Source organism: Cnephaeus nilssonii (genome assembly GCF_951640355.1).
Source record: "Cnephaeus nilssonii genome assembly, chromosome: 13".
In the NCBI taxonomy this organism is placed as follows: domain Eukaryota; kingdom Metazoa; phylum Chordata; class Mammalia; order Chiroptera; family Vespertilionidae; genus Cnephaeus; species Cnephaeus nilssonii.
The window spans coordinates 708163-722237 of record NC_137084.1 but is presented as its reverse complement, the minus strand read 5'-3'; the positions used below and the strand labels follow the sequence as shown (position 1 = coordinate 722237).

The window sequence follows — 14075 nt, the reverse complement described above, 5'->3', positions numbered from 1 at the left end:
CTGCGGAGCGGCAGGGGCCGCGATGCCTCTGAGGACGGGGCCCTGAACGCCCCCAGCTCCGCACCTGATCCTCGGGGTCGAGAATCCGACCAGCGCAGTCTAGTCAGAGGCACGACCCACCCCCACACTGTCATGCAGATGGCAGGCTGCTGACACCACGGAATAGCCGGGTGGGGGGGGGGCTCAGAGCCCCGTTGGCGAGGACGGAAAGCCAGGAGGAGGGGCATCCGCTCAGGCCAAGAGGCCACGTCACCACCTGCACCCCGAGGTGCAGACCCCCCTGCCCCACGAGGGGCTGCACATGCGGGCTGGGTTCCCAGCTTTGCCCTCCACAGGCTGACAGGGCCCAGGCCCGACGGAGAACACCCATCCGTCCCCTGAGTTTCAGTCTGGACTTAATTGTTTTAAATTTATTTGAAGTTTTTAAAAATATATTTTTTTATTGACTTCAGAGAGGAAGGGAAGGGGGGGGGGAGAGAAGGAGAGAGAGAGAGAGAGAGAGAGAGAGAAACAGAAACATCAATGGTGAGAATCATGGATCAGCTGCCTCCTGCACGCCTCCTACTGGGGATCGAGCACGCAACCTGGGCGTGGGCCCTGACCGGGAATCGAACTGTGACCTCCTGGTTCATAGGTCAATGCTCAGCCTCTGAGACGTGCCGGCCGGGCGCTAAGTTTATTTAAAGTTTTCCCTGTAAAAGAGTTAATGACTCCTTGTAAAAGGTAAAGATTCACCAGGCCCGCACCCCCCCCCCCCCCCCCCAAGGCCATCAGGGTCAGCCACCAGCCGGATTCCTGCCTCCTCCTCCTCTGCTGGTGGAGGCTGCAGACAAGCGTTGATCCCCGTGACGTGATTGCCTTTTATTACCGATTGTTGTTTCAGAGAGTCAGGGAGAGGAACATCTAGGTGAGAGAGGAACATGGATCGGTCGCCTCCCCTATACTCCGGACCAGGGCTTGAACCCTCAACCCAGGCGTGGGCCTGACTGGGAACTGGACCTGCAGCCTTCTGGTATACCGGATGACGCTCCAACTTGCTGAGCCACCCGGCCAGGGCACGGTGTTTGTTTTTAAAACAGTATTCCTCTCTTCCTCTTTTTTGGAAAAGGGAGGTTTTCCCAACCCCAAGTAATGCAACTGTTCCCTAAATCTGTTTGTGATTTAAGTGTACGTGTGTACGTGTGTGTGTGTGTGTGTGTGTGTGTAAATTTCATGTATTTAGCATTCACACCTAACATTGTGGGAGGTCAGCCATCAGACAATGGAAGTGTAAGAGCTGGTATCGACCCCTTCCTGGAACCCGGAAGTGAAACGCCCGAGGAAACGGGAACGTCCCTGGGCCTCGGACTTGGCCCTGAACGTTGAACTCCGACACCAGAAGCTCGATCAGTGAGGGGGAAACGGAGGAACTGGGCTTGATCAAAATGAGAAGCGTTTGCCCCGCGGAAGACACCGCCCAGGGAAGCAGCCAGGCCACGGACGGGGAAACCTGGACGCGTCCCCGCCCGGCCAGCGACTTGTCTCGGGACCAGAGGAGCGGGCGCAGTTTGCCGACGAGAAGCAGACGCCCCCACGGACAGCGTGGCTCACTGCCTTTGCTCAGCCGGCCTCTGCAGTTCGAGGAAAAGGCCGGTCACACCCGCCGCGAGCCCACCACGCCCCATTGGAACTGGCGTTGGGTATTTATCTGGGGAGAAGAAAGAGCCCACCTCTGACTCGACCTAGCGAAGAGAGAGGACGGAACCGGCGTGCCGTGTGCCGAGGGTGTGGAGTGGCGAGGAGCTCGCGTGGCGTTGGCGGGCGGGGCGCGGCGGCCTCGGAGGGACAGGGCTGGGCCGCTCCTTACAAGTTAGACAGTCACTCGCCGGGGGACCAGCCGTCCCCCCTGACACTCGCCTGAGGCAGGGAAGTTCACGCCCGTGAACGGGTACGGCCGCCTCGCGCAGTCGCCCAAACCTGGAACCGTCTGAGCTGTCCTCCTGTGGGTGAACGGGGAACCGTGGCGCGTCCGTGCACGAGCAGACCACGCGGCCATCGGAGGGAACCAGCTAGCGGCTCACCAGCAACACGGGAGAGCCTCACATGCGTGTTCGGAGCAGCGAACGAAGCCAGAGGCAAAAAGCTACATACTGTCTGGTTCCGTGTACGTGACCTGAACGGCAGGAACATGAAGCAGATCGCAGTCGGCCCGTGTTTGTGGGGGGAGGGGAGCACTCGCTCCCGTAGGGCCGCACGCGGGAAGTCTTAGGCCCAGGGGCCTTCTGGGGGCTGCTGCGGTGGTGGGTCCGTGACATGGTCAGCCCCCGCCCCCCACCTGTGCGTTTCCACGCCAGTTTACTGTCTGCAAACTCAGCGAAGTCGCTCGGAAGGGAAGGGTAGGCGCGCCGGCCCACGAGCCTCGGGAAACGGCCCCGGGGCCGGACGCCGCGGTGAAGGACGAGGAAAGCCGCTCGTAAACACAGGATGGGCTTGCGAAATGTGCTTCTCGGAGGGTGCTGCCGTTCACACGGTCAGCAAGCACGTAAACGAGTGATGGGCCACGCGGCCAGGCTTCCCACGGTCAGAGGAAGAAGTAAATCAGCGGCGGTGCGTGTGGACGGACCCTGCGGGCGGAAGCGCCAGCTGGGCACCCACTTAGCTGACGTGGACACGGGCAGGCTACGTGCGGACACGGGTCTCCCGGCCCCGTCCGCTGAGATTCTGGGAGCAGCGGCACCCCGAGGCAGCACGCCCACCCTGGGCCCGGGGGCTGGTTTCTGGCCCCCTCGCTACAGCGACGGGGGCCGGGGCTGGGCCGGAGCGGGGGAGACCCAGGGCCCCCCAGTGCGTCTGGAATATGCTCAGCCCTGGATGAGGAGGGTGAGGGCCTGTCACAGAGACCCCGGAACCCCAAAGAGCTAGCAGCCCCGTGGCCGTTAAAACGACGACCTAACCTGAGCAGCAAAGGGGCGAGCAGCCTTGGGTGTTCAGCTCCCCACACACTCCCGAGCCCCGACGCCCTGGGTGAGGGAGGAGAGCCTAGCAGGAGAGGGACGCGCCTTCCTCACGGGGTCCCGAGTGGCGGAGAAGAACGAGGAAGACGGAGGCAGCACGAGAATGCGGTGGGACCTGCTGCGGGCCGCCTCCACGGACGAACGCGGAAGTCAGTAGGTGCGACTTGGAGGCGCAACTTCAAAGCATCTCCCCTCAAATATGTGTGCCCCGCCGTGGCCGTGGGAACAGACGTCCCCGATTCTTTGATCCGCCCTCAGGGCCGACTCCCCCCCCCCCCCCCGTGCTCCCCGAGGGGGGGCCGCACCCGGCTGGCTTCTCACGACTACGCTGTGCGAAGGGAGACACGGGGCCCCCACGGGGGGTTGGGTGGGAGGGAGCCTGGCTGGACCCCCTCGCCCAGGTGAGTCGAGGCTCACGCCCGGGTCCAGCGTGTTGAGGCCACGGACCATGACATGACCCAGGGAGACGAGCACCTGCCGTCTGTCCGTGCACTTTCTCCAAACCCCTATCACCTGCCTGAGCCTGAGGGAGTGAGACCCACCCAGATGTCCGACACCTGAGGGGTGCGCCTCCCAGGGCCAAGGTCACGGAAGAGCAGGCCTCAAGGTCACGGAAGAGCAGGCCGTATGGGGGCTCACGAAGGCCTGCGAACTACACCTGGGGTCTCGGGATAGAGCAGGGACACTGGTTAAGCGGGGACGTCTGGACAGGTGGCCGGTGCTGCTGCGTAGGGATTTCTCGTTCCTGTCACCACGCGGCTGTAGGAGACGCTAACGGCAGGGAAGCAGGAGAAAGACGATGGGGCTCGGGCGATCTCTGCCTCCTGCAAAAAGACCAACAAGGTCGTGCGTGTGTCCTGGAGGAGCTGCAAGGACTCGGGAGAGGCGGTCAGACCTTGCTCAGCGGCGTGCCAGGCGGACACACAGAGCAGCCTGCTTGGTTCCGACTCCAAGACTCCCCTGTGAGGAGGTTCTCCCCACACGTCCCTGAGGCTCCCCGGTGTGTGCTGGGCCGGGGCAGCCGGCTTGGACCCTGACCGGGCAGGGCAAGCGGACAGGAGGCCCGTCCGCCCGAGAGACAGGCCATGGGGCCGGGCCGGGGCGGGAAAGAGCCCCACCCTAAGGGACGCCCACCCGCGGTGGCCGAGGGGGTCAGGGACAGCGGCTGTCCACGTGGGGACACGTGAGAGAGTGGCCTCTTCCCTCACGCCGTTCACACACACACAGGCGTGGTGCCAGGCGACTGGAGGCGAACGGAGTGACAGCCGGTGACTGGCGCGAGACCCGGGCCCTGGCAGGATCTGGGTGCACGAAGCAGGAGCTGGAAGGGACAGGCCGGCCCGTTTGGGGCACGTGACGGGCGGCATCGAGGACCCCTGACGAGGAAGGCGGCCCCCAAGGCCGGTGTCCCCGGGCCTCGTCCGAGCAGCGAGAACAGCGTGACCCGCTCAGTGAGAAGTGGGGGGACAGGCAGACAGCGCTCGGGAGGGGCCCGGGCCCAGGAGCCTGTGGACAGGTGTCCCCGACCAGCAGTCAGGGATGTAAAGAAATCGGGGGGCTGCCGCCGTGGGGCGAGGGGCCGCCTCCCAGCAGGAAGCCGCGCAGACACGGCTGAGTCACCCCGAGCTCCGCGCAGGGAAGAGCCGGGGACCTGCGCGCGCCCCCGCCCGGTGTGCAGGCTCGGCGGCCGTCCAAGCGCCCTGGGCTGTGTCACGGCTGTCAAGCGACGGAGCTAGAATGCGTCCAGGGTTCGAATGTTCTTCAAAAGAAGAAGAAGAAGAAGAGGGACAGGACAGGCACATACTTTCACGGCTGCATCACCGCGCAGGAGGGACGGGGGCGGCTGGACAGCGGGGCCTTCTCCGAGGCTCCGGATGACAAGTGCCATCCCCCAGCCCGCGGGCAGGGCGAGCCCCTGACCCCGCGAGGCCCCACCTGGCGCACGTCAGCCGGGCGCGCGGGCGCGGCTGCACCTGCCACAGAAGAATGTGCGCCGTGTGGTTTAATCCTGGGAACGGCACACGGGGCCCCGGGAGAGGGCGGAGGGGTGCAGCGGGCGGCTCCCCAGCAACAGGCTGCTCTGAGCGGCTCCTAGGTCCGAGTCGGGTCTGCGGCCTCCGCCACCCCTGGCGGGCAGTCCCTGGGGCCTCTCCCCCCCCCCCCCACAGATGGAGACCCTGCCCGTGTCCGGCCTGTGGCTACAGCCCGGCCAGGACCCTCAGAACGGTGCCAGGAGGGCTCGGGTGGGAGGGGGGTCCCGAGGGCCCCGGATTCCCCTCCGCAGGGAGCTCAGCTCGGGGGTGGACCTCCGGAGGTTTGGGGACAGCCCTGCGGAGGCTGCAGGCCTGCTGAGCCGGCGGGGGCTGGGGGGGGCTGGGGGGGCTCAGGGCTGCTCCTCCCGACACCCCGGCCTCAGGGGGCACGGAGCCGCGCAGGGGGCCGGGCCTCAGCAGAGGCGAGCCTGCATCCTGGCGACGGAGGTCACCTTCCTAAGACGGCCCCGTTTCGGATGCCCTCACTTCCTGGCTGCCTGGACCTCGTCGAGGCCGGAACCGGGGCCTCCGTGCTCAGGGCAGAACAAAACAATTGTGTTTTCTAGGAAAATGGGAGGTCGGGATGGCGAGCGCAGCCTCTGGCGTGGCGACGGCCACAGCTGGCGACCTGGCTGCCAAGTCGCACCCACTCTCCCGAGAGCCGGAGCCCAGCACTGCGGCCGCCTCCCGGCCAGGGCCCTGCCCGGCAGCCCGTGGAGTTCTGGTTTTTTTTTGTGTTTTTTTTTTTTTTTTTTACGCGGGCACCGAGAAAAACGGAGAAAAGACTGGAAGGAAACAGTTCACAATGTCCCTGTGTGCCGGCCGCTCTTTCCCTCCGAGCGCGTCCACGCCACATCTTGCCCAATCCGAGCCTTCCTTTTCTTTTTAAATAATCCTCATGGGAGGATATTTTCCCATGGATTGTTAGAGAGAGTGGAAGGGACGGAGAGAAACGTCGATGTGAGAGAGACGTGTCAACTGGTTGCCTCCTGCGCGCGCCCCGATGAGGGCCAGGGAGCCTGCAACAGAGGCACGTGCCCTGGACCAGAATCGAACCCGGGACCCTTCTGTCCACAGGCCAACGCTCTCTCCACTGAGCCACACCGGCCAGGGTGCCCGGTACTTCCCAAGCCAGAAAGCACTGGGGGGGGGGTGCGGTCTCCCCTCCTGCCTCGCCCCCACCTCCCATTGCCCTGCACACCCTGTCCTGTGGCTGCACCAAGGCCTCACCGGCCACGTGGCCCCACTTCCTCCAACACCCCACACAGCCCCGGCCCCAGCCCCAGCCCCAGCCCCGGCCCCGGCCCCTGCGGCCCTCCGTCACAGCAAGGCCGCTCTACCCCACCACCAGGACACCCCTGGTCCCTGGACGTGCCGGAAGGGATCCCCGGCCCCCCTGCTTCCCTTGTCGCCCAGATTCACTGGCACCAGAGCCCCAGGGCTGGCAGCTTGGCCTCCTGGTTTCATGTTTATTTTTTCAAAACCTTCGTTGTTGAAAGCACCACCCAAGTCCCTTCTTTTCCCCAGGCGACCCCTCGGCCCGCCCCGCCGTGTCTGTGTCCATGGGTGACGCACGCATAGATGCGTACAAGGCCTTTGCTTGATCCTCCCCCCTCCCCCGCCTTCAAGGTGACATCCCCCGAGGCGACTCCTCGGAGAGGCTGGGCGTGGAGGCAGCCCCCAGCCCCGCCCTGCTGCCCTGAGTTCTCGGAGTCTTTCTGGAACCTTCCCTGGCCCCGGCTCTCCCTGGTGACCGACTAAGACCTGCCTAAGCTCCCCGTGTAACCCAAGTCCTCGCTCGGCTTCCCAGGCTCCGAGCGGCCCCCCCTCCAGACACGGGCTTAGGTGTACCCGGCCTCCAGGTCTGCTGCTGCCCAGCGCGGCCTCGCCCCGCCTCCCGCCCCTCCAGGCTGGCACGGGCGCCCCCTGCCCCCGGGGATCAGCAGAAGCTGCCCTGTCCTTCCAAGTAAAGCCCCTTCCCTCGCGCCCTTGACACCCCCCCCCCCCCCCCCCGCCCGGCGGATCCGCCAAAGCCCCACAGATCCTGCCCGGGAATGAGCCCCCTCCCAGGCATCCGGACAGCTGCAGCCGGGCCTGTGTGACATCGCTGAGCCCCAGGCCCCTGCCAGCTGCCCAGGCCCGGCTCAGACCCCGAGCCAGCGGCCCCGCCACCACCTGTGCCTCCGCTCGGAGGCGGGAAGGAAGGGACACGGGCAGAAAACCGAAAGCCATTCCCACGCCAGCTGCCAGGAGTGGGCGCGGGAGTGAAAGCGAATCCACAGCTGGCACGCGGTGCCGCTCACAGAATACCTTGCCCGGGGGACACCTGCTGTTTGTGCCTGTCCCGCCGCCAGGCCCGGCTGTGGGAACAGCGCCCTCCCCGAGGGGCTGCACCCCCCTGCTCCCGCCGGACCGGCGCCCACGCCGTCCCCACAGGGCGCCTGGGCCCAGCCTGGCCTTCCAGGCACAGGGGCGAGGCTGGGACCAGCCCCGGACCCGGCAGGAATGTTGGGGAGAAAGATGGCCCCTTTCGGGGGCTCGGCTGAGCTGGTGGCCTCTTGCCCCTCTTGAAAAGTGGGGAGAGGGAGGTGGAGGGGCGCAGGAGAAGGAACATGGGGGGCAGGAGAGGGAACATGAGGGGCAGGAGAGGGAACATGGGGGGCAGGAGAGGGAACATGAGGGGCAGGAGAGGGAACATGGGGGGCAGGAGAGGGAACATGGGGGGCAGGAGGGGGAACAGGGCGGGTGTGGGGGGAGTACAGGAGGAGGAGAGCAAGCAAACGAGATGGCCCCGGCCCGGGGTCCAGCTGCGCCTGGAACAGCTGGGTCCAGATGTGCGAGCCAGAAAGCGTCCCTTTGTGCTTGGCTCGCTGCGCGGGTTCCATCGTGTGTTACCCAGAGAGGCCTCAGGAATGTGTGACAAACGGGTGAGGCCCGAGTCCAGGCTGGGCTGGGGTCGGGGTTACACACAGCTGAACCCGTACATTTCCTGGCTGGGCTCTGAGGGGCGCGGGGAGGAGGGGCGCTGGCGGGAGAGGAGCTGGGGAGCGGGGCCCCTGAAGCTGCTGGCGGGCTTGTGGACGGGCCCTCCCTCCCTCCGCGGGGCCCTCTCCCACCCTGTGAGGTGATGTTTGGAGCAGACCGTGGGACACGCTGCGTGTCACGTCCCATCCAGCCATGCAGAGAACACGTTCGACATGAGCGTGGCAGCGAGGCAGCCGTCACCGGCGACCTGGGGCGTCCTGGCCAGACCCACGGAGGACACGGGGGTCTCCACACCACGATCGGGCACCGAGGACCCTGCCCCAGCACTGCCCCTCACAACGGGACACACACACGCACACACGCACACGTGGGAGGGAGGGAGGGGAGTGGGTCTGTGGGCCCCAGGGTGGGGCCGGGCAGCGGGGTGCTGGGGAGGACACCCAGCCCGACCCAGGGAGGAAGTGGGGAAGGAGCCACGCAGCCTCCCACACGCGGCGGTGACCTGGGGGTCTGCGCCAGGAAGTCGGCGCCCGGGCCCCCCGACCGGCCTGGCCGCCCCGCAGCCGCGCGGCCCCAGGAAGCGTTCACACACAATGGAATCTGGGTTAAGCGGCTCCTCCAAGAGCTGAGCTCACAGGACATTCCCAAGAAGCCCCTGGAGAGGTGGGAGGGCGTTGCTGGGCCTCTGGACCGAGAAAACAAAAGAGTGGCCTTGATTTTCAAGGCGAAATTACAGAGGGAGAAAGAAATGTCTTTAATCTAATTAAGAGCGATCTTTTCACCTTCGTCCCAGCGCGGGGAGCCTGCCAGGGCGCTGCGCGCAGCAATCAGGGCAATTAGTGCGGGAGAAGCCTTGGAGACGGTGCAGATGTTCTCGGAGTGTTTAGTGGGGAAATGAGTTGCAGGCCCGGTTCCCAGCATCCGGCTCCAGGCCTGGCTACCAGATCCAGACATCTGCTCGGCCCCCCTCCCGGGCCCCGAGGGCGCGGGCTTGAGAAACACCGGGCCCTTCCCAGGCCGCCTCCCAGCCCGGCCAGATCCGGGCCCCAAGGCCCCCCAAGACCCCCCGAGCCAGAGCCTGGACACAGTCAGAGCCACCCCCGAGCAGGGGGAGGCTTAGTGTCAAAATTATGTTAACAACTGATGTCAGGAACAATCAGCTCAGCCCGCTCCCCTGGCCGCGGTTCCGCGGGGCAGGGAGAGGCCAGGGGCTCCGAGGGGAGCTCGGCTCTGAGGTTCTGACCCCCTCCTCGTGCACGGGCGCCATGTCGTGAGGAGACACGGTGGCGTCTGGCCCGCGTGGCCCTGTCCCCACACAGTCGGCCCCTTCCTGGGCCCGGGGTCCAGCTGGTGGGAAGAGGAGTTCCCGGTGACCAGGGGTGAGGGCGATGCGGGCACAGGAAGAGGGGCGCGGGGGTGCCGGTCCCTGGCTGTGGGGACGCGGCAGGACGGGCTCAGGGACACAGGTGAAGAACAGGCTGTCCCTGTTCTCTAGGGCACAGGCCACTCGGCGGCCCCACCCTGCGCCCTCGGCGCTCCCTACGTGCCGTGCTGAGGGTACCTCGCCGCAGACCTGCCAGATGCCCTGGGCGCGGCCTCTGGCCTCACAGGGAGGCGGTGACACAGTGAGGCCCCAGGCGCAGCGCTCAGTGGGGACAGACGTGCCTGACCCCTCGGCCGAGGCCCCGAGCCTTCCCAGCGGCCGCCACGGGCTCTTCCTCAGCCAGCAACCTGCACACGGCCCTGCGCCGGCTCTGCATCCGGAGAACTGACCCGAGACAGCGACAGGAAGCCCGGGGGCACGGGCGCGCAGCAGCTCCCCTGCCTTCAGAGCTGCTGGGCAGCGGGGGGAAGAGTGGAGGGGAGGAGGCGAGGGCGGAAACTGAGGCCGGGCAGAGGGGAGGCGGCAGCGGGCAGAAAGCGTGGCAGGGGAGGAGGCCAGGGAGGTGGCTGGAGGGAAGGCAGGAAGCAGTGATGCCCAGGAAGCTGACGACACCCGCGGGCGGATCACAGGGCCCCGTCCCGGGTTTAGGAGACAATGGCAGGCTCGCCCCTGCCCCCAGGTTTCCATCGCCCTGCCGACCCCCTCAAAGCATAAAGCGAACACGAAGGGCAAATAAAGCTGTTCAGCACCCACACCTCCCCCAGCACAGACACATGCGGGGCCTGCACATCGCTGGGAGGGGGGGAGCCAGGTGCCTGCGCCCGGGCCACCTGCCCGCAGCGTCAGGAGATGAGGCCCACGGCGCTGAGTCCAAACACGCGAGGAAAGTGCCGGTGTGCCTTGGAGGGCTGTCCCTGCAGGAAACGTGAAGTCCAGCAGGACTAGGAAGCAGCTGGAGGTTACAGCCACCAGGCCAGGAGGCAGCCACACAACAAGGGAAGCCTGTGGCCTTTCTGCCGGCCCTCCAACACTCCCTGCCCTGCTCAGCGCGGCCGCGGGCCAGCGGCCGCATGCCCCGTGTGGAGCCCCGACCCCGGGCTCAGGAGCCAGCAGAGCCATTTCAAAGGTGTGTGTCTGTCCTGGATGGTCTGGCGGTGGCCTAGAGGCCTGACACAAGGTAGTCGCCATGGTTTCCTCCAACAGACTCACCCAGGGCGGAAAGCGTCCCCGAAAAACACCAGGGAGGCAGGTCCCAGCCACCTGGGGGCTGGCAGCGGAGGCCCCAGCACTGCACGTGCGGGAGGGGACGCGGGGAGAGCGTTTCCTTGGGGAATCGGGGGGTCCAGAGGCACCGATGTGTCCTGAAGGATGGAGAGCCAGGAGCAGGCCCAGGGCAGGGTGCGAGCTCAGAAACGTGCTGAGAAGACCCCACGCGTCACCTCTGGCCGACCTCCACGCCCACCTCCAACAGGAAGCGAAGGCTAAGACAGGTTTGCAAACAGACTGGCCAGATCTGAAGGGGTTGCCCCAGCACAGGCTAATCGGCAAAGATGGGAAATTCTTCTCCCTCCCCCCTTTCCTGGCACCCCAGGAAATCTCTGTCAGAGGACCAGCTGAATTCAACCTAGAGAAACTGACTTCAGGGGCCACACGTGACAGAGAACACGGATTTCACGGAAATAGAAGTCACTAAACAAACGGCTACAGCCCGCAACAAGAAAAACCTACTGGGGACAGGAGAGAATCTGATGTCTAGAGGTATTACATTTAATATCATCTCAATAAAGAATTTAGAAAGTGTGACCCATTCACAGAAGAAATGGACAGAAACAGTCCCAGAGAAAGTACGGACCTTGCACTTACTGGACAAAGACTTTAAGTCAGCTTTTAAAAATAGGCTCAAAGAAAACAAAGAACCGAAGGAAACCAGGAGGACAAATGGAGACTACCAACAGAGAGGTAGAAATTATAAAAGAATTATGCAAATTTTGGAACGGAAAAGTATAATGATGGACATGGAGAACTCACTGGGGTTTTATTAGCATATGTGAATGGAGAGAAGAATTGGTGGACCTGAAGCTAGGTCAATTTACACGATCTGATCTGAGGGGCAGAAAGAAAAAAAAATGAGGGAAAAATGAACAGCCCCTCAAATGTCACACCTTCAAATATACCAACATACCCATAGTGGGAACCCCAGAAGGCAAGGCGAGAGAGAGGGGCAGGAAGAACATTGGAGGGAATAACTGCTGACAATCCCCCAGGCTGGATGGAAAACATGACGCTGCCCCTCCGAGGGCCTCCGTGACCTCCAGGAGACAGATTGCAATCATCTTGTTGAAAGATAGAGCCATGACAGGAGTGAGCGTGACTCATCGCACACGGGACGCTCCAGGTTTCGTGTCGGGAAGCACGTAGGCCGAAAGGAGTGTGACTGGATTTGGAAAGTGCTAACGGAGGAGAAACTAAAGAATGCTATGTCTCACAGGATTATCTTCCAAGAATGAAGGAAAAATTACGACATCCCCAGGTGACAATCGCCGAGGGAGTTCATGACCAGTGGACTAGCCCTGCACACAGGGAAGTCCTTCAGGCTGGAGGGAAAGGCCAGCCGAAGGTCACTCAAAGGCACACAAAACAGAATTCCAGCCACAGGTCACTGCCCAGCTCAGCAGGAAGCCAGCATGACCGCAGTTTCAGTCCATAACCCTCTTTGTTCCCTGTACGACTTAGAAGACAGATGCACGAAACAGTACTTATCCACCTGTGTTGCTGGCAGTCCAATGCATAAAAATGCAACGTGGATAATCACACGAGGGGCTGGAGCCCTATAGGAGCCAGTATGCTATTGAAGCTAAGCAGGTAAGAGTTAAAACTAGATTTTGAATAAATTTAGGATGTCAAATGCAATCCTCCTGGCAACCACCTAGAATACACACACACACACACACACACACACACACACAGAATTGAGAAGAGAATCACTATTGCGCACTATTAAAAAAATCATTTCCACGTGAGAGAAGGCAGCAAAGGAAGAAATGAGGAGCCCCACCACCAAAAAAGCACAAGACACACAAAACAGGGCAAAATGTTCAAAGTCCTTACCGATAATTACTTTAAACGTAAATGGGTTAAATTTTCCAACGAAAACACAGAAGTTGGCCGAATGGATTAAAAAAGTATCGGACCCACACTGTCTACCACCTGCTCGTTTCAGACCCAAAGACACAGACTCGGAGGGAAGGCCGGGGAGTGGTTGCCGATGCAAACGGTCCTCACCGGGGCGCTGGGGGGCTACACGAACATCAGGAGAACTAGGTTAAGTAAAAAAAATGGTGACAGGAGAGAAAGGGCAATTGAGAAAAGGATCCATTTTATTCATACAAGTTTACATGGAACAACAAAGCCCCCCAAAACATGAAGCAAATATTGACAGAATCGGAGGGAGAAATAGTCAAACAGTTGGACACGTCAACACCCCACACTCAACAACGGATGGAACAGCCAGACGAGATCAAGCAGGAAGCAGAAGACTGAACTGCTGTACACCAACCAGAACTAACAAACGCCTGGGACCCTCCACCCAACGGCAGCACACACACCCTTCGCGAGTGCATGTGGAATATTTTCCAGGGCAGCTCCCATTCGGCCAGAAAGCAGGACATTTTTAGAAACTAAAATCATACAAAGCATCTTCTCCAACCAAAATGGAATGAGGCTGGGAATCAATAATAGAAGGAAAACTAGAGTTACAAATATGTGGGAATTAACACATGCTTTAAAAACGAGTGGGGCAAAGAAGACATCACAAGAGAAACTTAAAAGTGATTTGGAATAAAGGAAAATGAAAACCACATACCCAGACTTACCGGGCACAGGGAAAGCGGTGCTCACACGCTCCAGATCCCCACAGGAGAGTGGAGAGAGGAGTAGGATAGAACAGAGTCAACTGGACCAGAAGTCGGTTATTGTAAAAGATCAACAAAATCGGCAAACTTTTAGCTAGGACAGTGGTCGGCAAACTCCTTAGTCAACAGAGCCAAATATCAACAGTACAATGATTGAAACTTCTTTAGAGAGCCAAATTTTTAAAACTTAAACTTCTAATGCCACTTCTTTAAAATAGACTCGCCCAGGCCGTGGTATTTTGTGGAAGAGCCACACGCAAGGGGCCAAAGAGCCGCATGTGGCTCGTGAGCCGCAGTTCGCCGACCACGGAGCTAGGACGACTAAGCAAAAACGAGAGAAGATGCAAATAAGGAATTTCATAAATTAGAGTGGGGACATTACAGTGGACTCATGGAAATAAAATAACGCCATGAAAGAATACTATGAACAACTGTACGACAATAAGTCACCCAACCTGGGTGAAACAGACACATTCTTGGTGACACGTGAACTACAAAAACCGCCGTCAAAAATAGAGGTTCTGCACTGAGACCCAGTAGGAAGTTCCCATCCGTTTTCAAGAAGGTCTGAGCGAACAGAAGTCCCACATCTGGCGAATGACACCAACCATTAAGGAAGAGTTAGTCCGAGTCCGGGGCAAGGCAGAGCAGTGGAGACCCTTTGCAACGCCGTCCATGAAGTCACTGTTCCTGACAGCAACGCCAGGCAAGGCCACCCACCACCAGAAGACAGCCAGACCCGGCAGCCCCCGCCGACGCCACCGCCCTC

General features: G+C 61.7%; 1 protein-coding gene across 4 annotated transcripts in view; it reads right to left on the bottom strand.

The window, feature by feature from the left end:
• KCNQ1 (potassium voltage-gated channel subfamily Q member 1) overlaps window positions 1-14075 on the bottom strand; it is a 224877-nt gene that overhangs the window by 136274 nt on the left and 74528 nt on the right. The gene's annotated exons all lie outside the window — the stretch shown is intronic.